We start from the raw sequence: 8,841 nt of genomic DNA on the forward strand, positions 1-8,841 counted from the left end.
TTGCATAGGACTGTAAGGAGAAACACAGTGTTATCTGAGACAACAGTAAGTTGAAGGCCTCCTAGCTGCCCATTATGGGGAAATAACTAAGTAAAACATGGTGGATGCCTATGAAATACTATGCAGTAGTTAGACCAATGAACTAGACCTACACATTGCAACAGAATTAAATCTTAAATACATGAAGGTGACAAAAGGTAAGAAACAATAAGATTTCAAGTACAATAACATTTATGGAAGTTGAAAATACACATGCAACACTACAGAGTTTCAAAATCATCATATTTAAGGTCAATTATTTAAACAGATTAAAGAGAGTGACTTTGGTAGGCAAAAGGATAGGACATTGGAATAAAAGAGGAATGAATACATAACCAGAGAAAGACCTTACACAGATATGTGAGGACAATAGCTCTGAACTAGGGCTTCTCAAACTTAAATCTGCTAAATGCAGCTTCCTATTCAGAAGATCTGGGGTAATGCCTGAGGCTCTGCTTTTCTATTAGCTTAAATTGATACTGACCCTGCAGCTTAATAGACTTTAAGTAGCAAGGAGACTAAGGAGTAAGGTTGGCTGAGATCTAGAAGGTTTGTCTGATTGTTTGTGAGAGCGAGAGCCATGTGTGCAAGGGCTGGGGGGAGGAGGGAAGACCAGAGAGAGAACCTTAAGCATACTCCACACCCAGCGCTGACTCTGACCCTGAGATCCTGAGATCATGACCTGAGCCAAATCCAAGAGTTGGACACTTAACCAACTGAGCCACCCAGGAGCCCCAAGATCTGGAAGGATTAAAGAGGAAGAGAAGGAAGAAGGGGATCAGGAAGGGAGAAACCAATCATTTAAGAATGGTGTTGGGGACATCTAATGCAGGGGGACTGTCTAGAACACACAAAAGGGAAGAGGTAGTAGCCATGATCTCTGCTCTTTGCAATCAGTCATGCCAAGCTATACCTCACACCCAACTCTTCACCAAGTGGAAAAAGGAGACTCCCATTTCCACTAGATGCAAACTGTTACTGAAGAGAATATAGGCCAAAATTCTTTTTTTTTTTAAAGATTATTTATTCATATAGATGCAGAGAGAGAGAGGGGCAGAGACAGAAGCAGGCTCCATGCAGAGAGCCTGAGGTGGGACTCGATCCCGGGTCTCCAGGATCATGCCCTGGGCTGCAGGCAGCGCTAAACCACTGAGCCACCAGGGCTGCCCTAGGCCAAAATTCTTCAGAGAGGTCTTCCCCAACCTCCCTATTCAAAGCCATGCCCTCACCACTACGACAGTGGGCCTGCTGCCTGTTATTCTCCATCTCACCCATTATTGATCACAGTGTATCATGCATCACTCACCATATTATCTTCTTTGGTTACTCCTTAATGATGTGTTTCCCTCACTGGAGTATAAGTTCATGAGGGTGGGGAATTTATAGGTTTTTCCTTGTGTTCTATAGAGTGCTTTGAGTTCTACATAATAGGGGCTTTAACTATGTATTTTTTGAATGAATGAATGAATGAATGAATGAATGAATATCAGGATTGGTGAAGCACTAGAATATATTACCAAGTATTGGAGGTAAATGTTCAGAAAAAATATATATATATATTTTTTATAGAATTGACCATTACAGGGTGCTAGGTCATTAAGAATCTACCTCTGGCTCATGATCTCCAAGTCCTGGGATTGAGCCTTGTGTGAGGCTCCCACTCAGTGGGGAGCCTGCTTCTCCCCCCTGCCCCTCCCCCTGCTTGTGCACTCGCTCTCTCTCAAATAAATAAGTAAAATGCTTAAAAACATAATTGACCTTGATGCTTGAGAGAGAGTGAGGTAGGTTAGAAAAGAACCATAATGGGGGCAAAATCTGGGGGTAACCATTTTCTTCTGTTTCTTCTGTCTCTTTTCAGTATTACCTTTTTAAAAAAAGATTTATTTATTTTTATTTATTTATGATAGACATAGAGAGAGAGAGTGAGAGAGGCAGAGACACAGGCAAAGGGAGAAGCGGGCTCCATGCCAGGAGCTCAACATGGAACTCGATCCCAGGACTCCAGGATCGTGCCCTGGGCCAAAGGCAGGCACTAAACCACTGAGCCACCCAGGGATCCCCTACTTTTTTTTTTTAAGATTTTATTTATTTATTCATGAGAGACACAGAGAGGGAGAGGCAGAGACAGAGGCAGAGGAAGAAGCAGGTTCCCTGTGGGAAGCCAGAGCAGGACTTGATCTCAGGACCCTGGGACCATGTCCTGAGCCTCCCAGGTGCCCCTCAGTATCACTTTTAACTACTTCCTGGTCCCACTCACCTACCCAACCATGGCACTGTAAGTATTGTTGTCTGTACCACGTATGAACTAGAAAGTTGATGTGTCACCAATACTTCAGAATTTGCTTGATAATTTAAGGAAATCTAGAGGAAGAACAAACTGGGAGAATGGACTTCTAATGGAAGAATTTCAAACCCTGAGCATGTGCCTAGGAAAGGAGTTGAAGAAAGCAGGAGTCTCCCAGCTCTCCACACCAGATGTGCAGTACTGCCCTTCTGCTAACAGAGGAAGGAGAGCCTATGCGTGCAACCACTGCTCATGCCACAGCAGAAAAACAGGCTAAGTTACAAAGAAATACAACAGAACAAAATAACTTCTTAAATGGTAAAGGTCGCCAGTAATAAGAGAAACACAAATTAAAACAATATACTAATTTTTGTCTATGAAATTGGCAAAGATTATTTTTTTAAAGGTTTATTTATTTATTTATGATAGAGAGAGAGAGAGAGAGAGAGAGGCAGAGACACAGGAGGAGGGAGAAGCAGGCTCCATGCCGGGAGCCCAATGTGGGACTCGATCCCAGGACTCCAGGATCACACCCGGGGCCAAAGGCAGGCGCCAAACCACTGAGCCACCCAGGGATCCCCTGGCAAGGATTATTTTTTTAAGGCAAAACTCAATGTTGGCAAATATGCTGAGGAAAAGGCACTCATATTCAACTTGTGAAAGGAGGAAAGATATAAACTTTTGGGAGGGCAATTTGGCACTATATATCCAAAGCCTTTAAAAAAAAAAAAAAACAACCAAACAGAATAAATAAGCAACTCTGTGTGTGTGTGTGTGTGTGTGTGTGTGTGTGTGTCTGTGTGTCTGTGTGTATGCGCACGACCCTGCAAATTAACACAGCACTTCAACTGGGGGGATTTTGAATGCACAGAGGCCAGGGATGCTGCAGACCATCCTACAATGCATAGGACAGCCCCTCACAACAAAGAATAAGCCTGTCTAAAATATCAATAGTGCTAAGCTTGAGAAACTCTGCCCTAGAGCACATCATCCAAGAGAAAGCAAGAAGGAAGCACCATGCTTTTTATGACACAGACTTGGAAATGATGATATTTCTACTACATTTTATCATTAGAAGTAACTTCAGCCCACACTCAAGAAGGGAATTAAACTCTGCCTTTTGAAAGAGAGAGTATCAAAGAATTTGTGGACATTATTTTAAGACCAGCACAGTGTGTCTTCCAGCCACAAATTATTAACATTCCTCTCATATGCAAATAGGCTTATCCCCTCATAAGACCCTCCTCCTTTTAGTCCAAGCTTGCACTGTTTATGCCAATATAATTCTCTGAAAAAACCTTGCAGGTCTCCTGTGAATCTTACTGGGTCCACACCTCTTCAAGATAAAGCCCTTCTCTACCTTGAGATTCTGCTGGAAAACAACATCCTTCAGTTTCTTAGAAGCTCTATTGTTTGATGGAGAGAACCTGTTGAGGCAACTCTAAAACTTTTAGTAGACTTTTGCCCTACTGAATGGTACTCAGAAGCATCACCTCTGATCTTTCTGAGGTCTTAATGATGGATTTATTTATTTTTTTTCTTTATTTTTTTATTTTTTATTTATTTATGATAGTCACACACACACACACACACACAGAGAGAGAGAGAGAGAGAGAGGCAGGGACATAGGCAGAGGGAGAAGCAGGCTCCATGCACTAGGAGCCCGATGTGGGATTCGATCCCGGGTCTCCAGGATCGCGCCCTGGGCTAAAGGCAGGCGCTAAACCGCTGCGCCACCCAGGGATCCCTTAATGATAGATTTAATAATTACATCTTAGATTCATCTTCAGACCATGTTTTCCTGGAAGTGTCATTTTCTGCGTCCTTTTGGATTTGATCTTTGCTACAAATCATTTCTTGATTTAAACATCTCTTGTCATGTGAGATACTAGGAATTTTCAAAATGGTAACATCCTGTTTCTTTTTTGTTTACTTGTTCTTTTTTTCAGCTTATCTATGTCCTCTTGCATTTTACTATAAGCAGCAAGAAGCAGTATCTTCAGTGCCACCAACAGTCTATAAAAATCTCCTTAGTTACATCACCCAGTTTATCAGGTACCCTCTCTACTTTCCACATTACTTCAGGTGACAGTGTGGCTGGCTACACTTCCTGCTATTACATAACAAGGAGACCATTTCTCCCAATTTCCCAAGTTTGGGAACTTTATTTCATTTTCCTGCAAGCCTTTACTCACCAGCTTCTCAAAGTGCATGAGGCTTCTGCTAACAGTTTGTTCAAAGCTCTTCAAATTTTCATTAACACTGTCCTCAAAGTTCTTCTAGCTTCAGCCCACTACTCAGTGGGCCTCCTGCTCTCTTCCACATTTCCAGTTCTTGTCATAGCTGCATCCCACTTCCAGGCATTAAGATCTATATTGTTCATCTATTGCTATATAACAAATAATCCCTAAGCTTAACAGCTTAAAACAAGAATCATTAGAGTAGTTTTCATGGGTCAGGAATTCAGAAGCAACTTAGTTGGGTGGTTGTAGCTCAGAATCTCTCATGTCAGAATGTTGGTTGGGCTTCCAGTCTCATCTAAAGTCTTCATGGGGCCACTTCCAAGATGTCTTAGTCACATGGCTGTTTGCAGAAGATTTCCATTCCTTTCCATGTGGGCCTTTCCATAGGAAGGATGGATGTCCTCACAACATAACAGCTGGCTCCTCCCAGAGGAAATGATCCAATGAAAACAAGGAGAAAGCCACAATGTCTTTTATGGTTTAGTCTCAGAAATCACATCATCACTTCTCCCATATTCTACTGCTAAAAAAATGAAGTCTAGATACAAGGGTGGGGGAAAGGAGTTACACACATTTTGAAGAGAAGAGGATTGAATAATTTGTGGACATTTTTAAAACAACATAGATCCCCTCAAATCAGGGACTCTAAAGGACTTTCTAAAGGAATTTCTTGTCTTGCAGCTGCTGAACTGAGAGAGAAAGAGGGGGGGAATTGACCCTTTTAGTTTGCTGACTTAAAATATCGCTTAGTTCACAGCTTTGCCAGATCTCTTTAGTGAAGAAAGAGCATTCCTTGGGAAAGAGTGAGACCCTAAACAATGAAACATGACCACCACATGGAGAGATTCAGATGGCTTCTAGTTCCTAAACTCCCACGCCCATAGAAATATACTCTTTGGGTCTGCTGCTACACAGAATATACACTCAGCTGCTGCTCACCCTTGCCCTGAAGCCATGCCCTTGGGCTGCTCCCAACCAGTGATGGAGCACAAGGCAGGCCCATTCTGGCAAGATGTGAGAATCCGCCTTTGGGGCAACTCCCCATTGGCCTGGCCAAACCTTTATTTGAATTGTGCCGCAATCAAGATTCTTCCTTCCCCAATCTTCCTTCCTCCCCACTCTCCTTCCAAAGGCATCACACATGCATCATAATCTAAAGGCTCTCTCTATGTTCTCCTGATTCCTCCCCCAGGAAGTCTCTTGAACTTCTAATCCCATTTTGCCATCAGATGAACTAATGCAGCTGCCCTTGTCAGACAAATGTTCCCTACTCCCCAGTGTGTGAGGTTTTTCTCACCTCGCACAAAGACTCTACAACGTCCTCTGTGGAAATAATCTAATACGGGGTGGGAGTAGCCAATTCTTTTCATTCTTCACCGCTAACATCATTCCTAGCCTTGAATCCTACCATCCTAGTAATGTGCTAGAGACAGTTTGTACCAGATCATAAAAGTCAATTGAGAACTTTCAGGAATCTCATGAACTGGTTGATAAATACAGTCATTATCAAAATTTAAATATACCTACAGTTAAATAATTATATTAACAGCAAAGTTAATAAAAATTCCAAAATGTATCACTTTCTAGTTATTAACAAACTTTTCTTAGTATCTATACCCTTGAAACTACTTACATCTATTATATCTGGGTGTTGGAAAGAATATATAATGGTGTGCCACTGGCACTTCTCTTTGGATATTGAGGCCAGATTTAGATGTGCTGTTTCAGCTCATTTCTGCAGTAATCTGAGAGGTTACCAGCTTTGAGTGCAGCTTGAAGCAAGAGAAGGCTTGTAGCTGGTCCAAGAAGCTCTGCCCTCTGATCCAATGAATCCAATGTACTTGAAACACCTGTGGCAAGGCTGCTGCATGGAGCTTTGGCACATCCCAGGCCCCCAGGTTTTTGCAGCCCAGCCATGAACTCTGTGGCATATAACTGTTCTCATTTTTGAGAGGCCAATCTTGGTTTGTCACTTGGCACTGATAAATACTTCGGCCTGATCATGAGCCATTAGGTAACCAAGCAACTAGTGCCCATTGTAAACTCGGGGTTATCTGATACACCAAGCCATAAAGTCAGCTAACATTTAGTGTGTGGACACAGCATGCCAGGCTCTGTATATCACTTGTAACATTTCCTTTAATCTTACCACAATTCTGGGAGGCAGTTCTGTTATTATTGCTGTTATCCCTACTTCAGCTGAGAAAATGGATACAGAGAGAAGATAAGCAATTTGCCCCCTAGTCATATAGCTCATAAATAGCAGAGCTTGGTTTGAACTCAGACCCTCTGGCCCCAAAGTCCACATGTTTAATTATCAAATTATATGGCTTCTCATGATCAAGTGGAAGTTTTCTGTATAGGATTAGGCTTGAGCAGAAACTGAAGACACAACAGATTGCAGAGTGTGCTTGGTCCTCGCACACTGCCACTCTTCCTCAGCTCACACATCTGAGTTAGGGATGTTCTCTAAGTACAGGTGACTGAACAGACAACCTGCACAGTATGACGGCAGCAGCCACAAGTGGATGCCACAACACTATAGCCCAACTCAAGGCTGGTCCTGAAGATCAACTAAGGAGAATTTTCCAGTAGGCAGAATTTTTTAGTATTTCATCCTATTGACTACCTGGTCTGAAAGTAGAAATGGCCTGAGGTGCACATGCCACTTGTACTGGCCAGTAGCTGATGGTTTAGCTCAGGAGTCAGACTTGGAAGGATCATGAATGCAAGGCTGATGGAGACAAAGATGTTTAGGGGAAGAGGCAGTCGGAGGATCTCTCAGAATGGATCCTCTTGAGTATGAGGATATTTAGTTCTTCATGAATACCCACTGAAGGTGTCCACTGTAGAGGAAGTGTTCAATAATCAGGTGAAAAGTCTAACCTAGCCTTTGCATGTCAACCAACTTCTTTCCCCAGGCACTCCAATGGTTCCGAGTGATCTCATAAGTGAAGTACACATGGATGTAGAAGAAATATAGACTATGTTCAGGTTTCAGCAACTTGGACTTCTCCTTACCAAAGGCTGATCTGGCTACTGCTTCTGTTGAGTACTAAACCTGAGTGCTTGATATGAATTAGGTATGGATGTAACAAAGCCTGGAGCAAGGTGACCAGGAAAAAAACTAGACTCTCTCCAAACCACCACTGCCAGCATCACTTTTCAGAATCCCAGCACTGAATGCCAAAATCCTGCCCCAGCCTGCCTGGTAGCCTGGAATTCCTCCACTGGGCTTGCAGGAGGAGCAGCTCTCCCTTTGTTGCTCTTGTGTGCATGTGTGATGAATTGAAAATATCAGCAAAGTCTGAGAAAAGTGGCCTTACTGCAATAGCTACTTTTTCTGGATTTGGGTTTCTTTTCCTGTTTAACTAAACCTCTGCCCACACCATTCATAGATCTACTGACTGCTTATTCACCACCAAGCTATTCCACCCAGCATTAGTTCTCACTAAGTAACTAATTTTTTTGGAATGGGCTGACACTATGGGGTTCATGCTTCTATCATGTAGTTCATCACCCTAAAGTGTCTGGCCTCACAGACGGCATGGCAAAGGCTCATTTACAGCACAATTGCTATGTAGTCAGTCTAACAGATTATTGAGATGAAATTGTGACAGACCCAGAGGATGAAAGGTCATCACCCAGAGATTTTGTATTTAAAGACAGATGCAATAACTCACATAACTTTGGGACTCAATATTCTTTTAATGAATTCCTTTTTTGATTAAATTTTACAGAGTGGGCTTCATAGAGAAAGATCTAAAAGGTTGTATTCCAATGAATGAAGAGTGGTTATTTCTGACTCTATAGAAATAGTCACATTTTCTATATTCTTTTTGTTAGTTTATATTTTCTGATTTTCCTAACATGAGCATTAGCATTTTTAATTAAAAATTAATTTTTGGAAAATTTATTGAAATACATATACCATTTTGAGTTACCATTAAACTCAGTGACTTATGACCTTATCTTAGAGGTACATTAATTATTGAGACTAACATGCCTAAAAAGGGAAAAAACTTCACTAAGCTTAATTCAAAATTAAAATAATATTCTAAAGAAAGAATAAAGGAGGTGTTCACTCAAAACCAGGGAAAATAATACTATGAGAAAATGCAGTAGAGTAATTCAGATTTTTTTTCAAGATTTTATTTTTAAGTAATCTCTACACTCTTCAAACCCACAACTCTGAGATCAAGAGTCCCATGCTCCACGGACTGAGCCAGGCAGGTGCCCCAGAGTAATTCTGCTTTTACTTACAGTTTTATTTGT

This window comes from Vulpes vulpes, unplaced genomic scaffold, assembly GCF_048418805.1.
Source record: "Vulpes vulpes isolate BD-2025 unplaced genomic scaffold, VulVul3 u000000899, whole genome shotgun sequence".
Classification (NCBI taxonomy): domain Eukaryota; kingdom Metazoa; phylum Chordata; class Mammalia; order Carnivora; family Canidae; genus Vulpes; species Vulpes vulpes.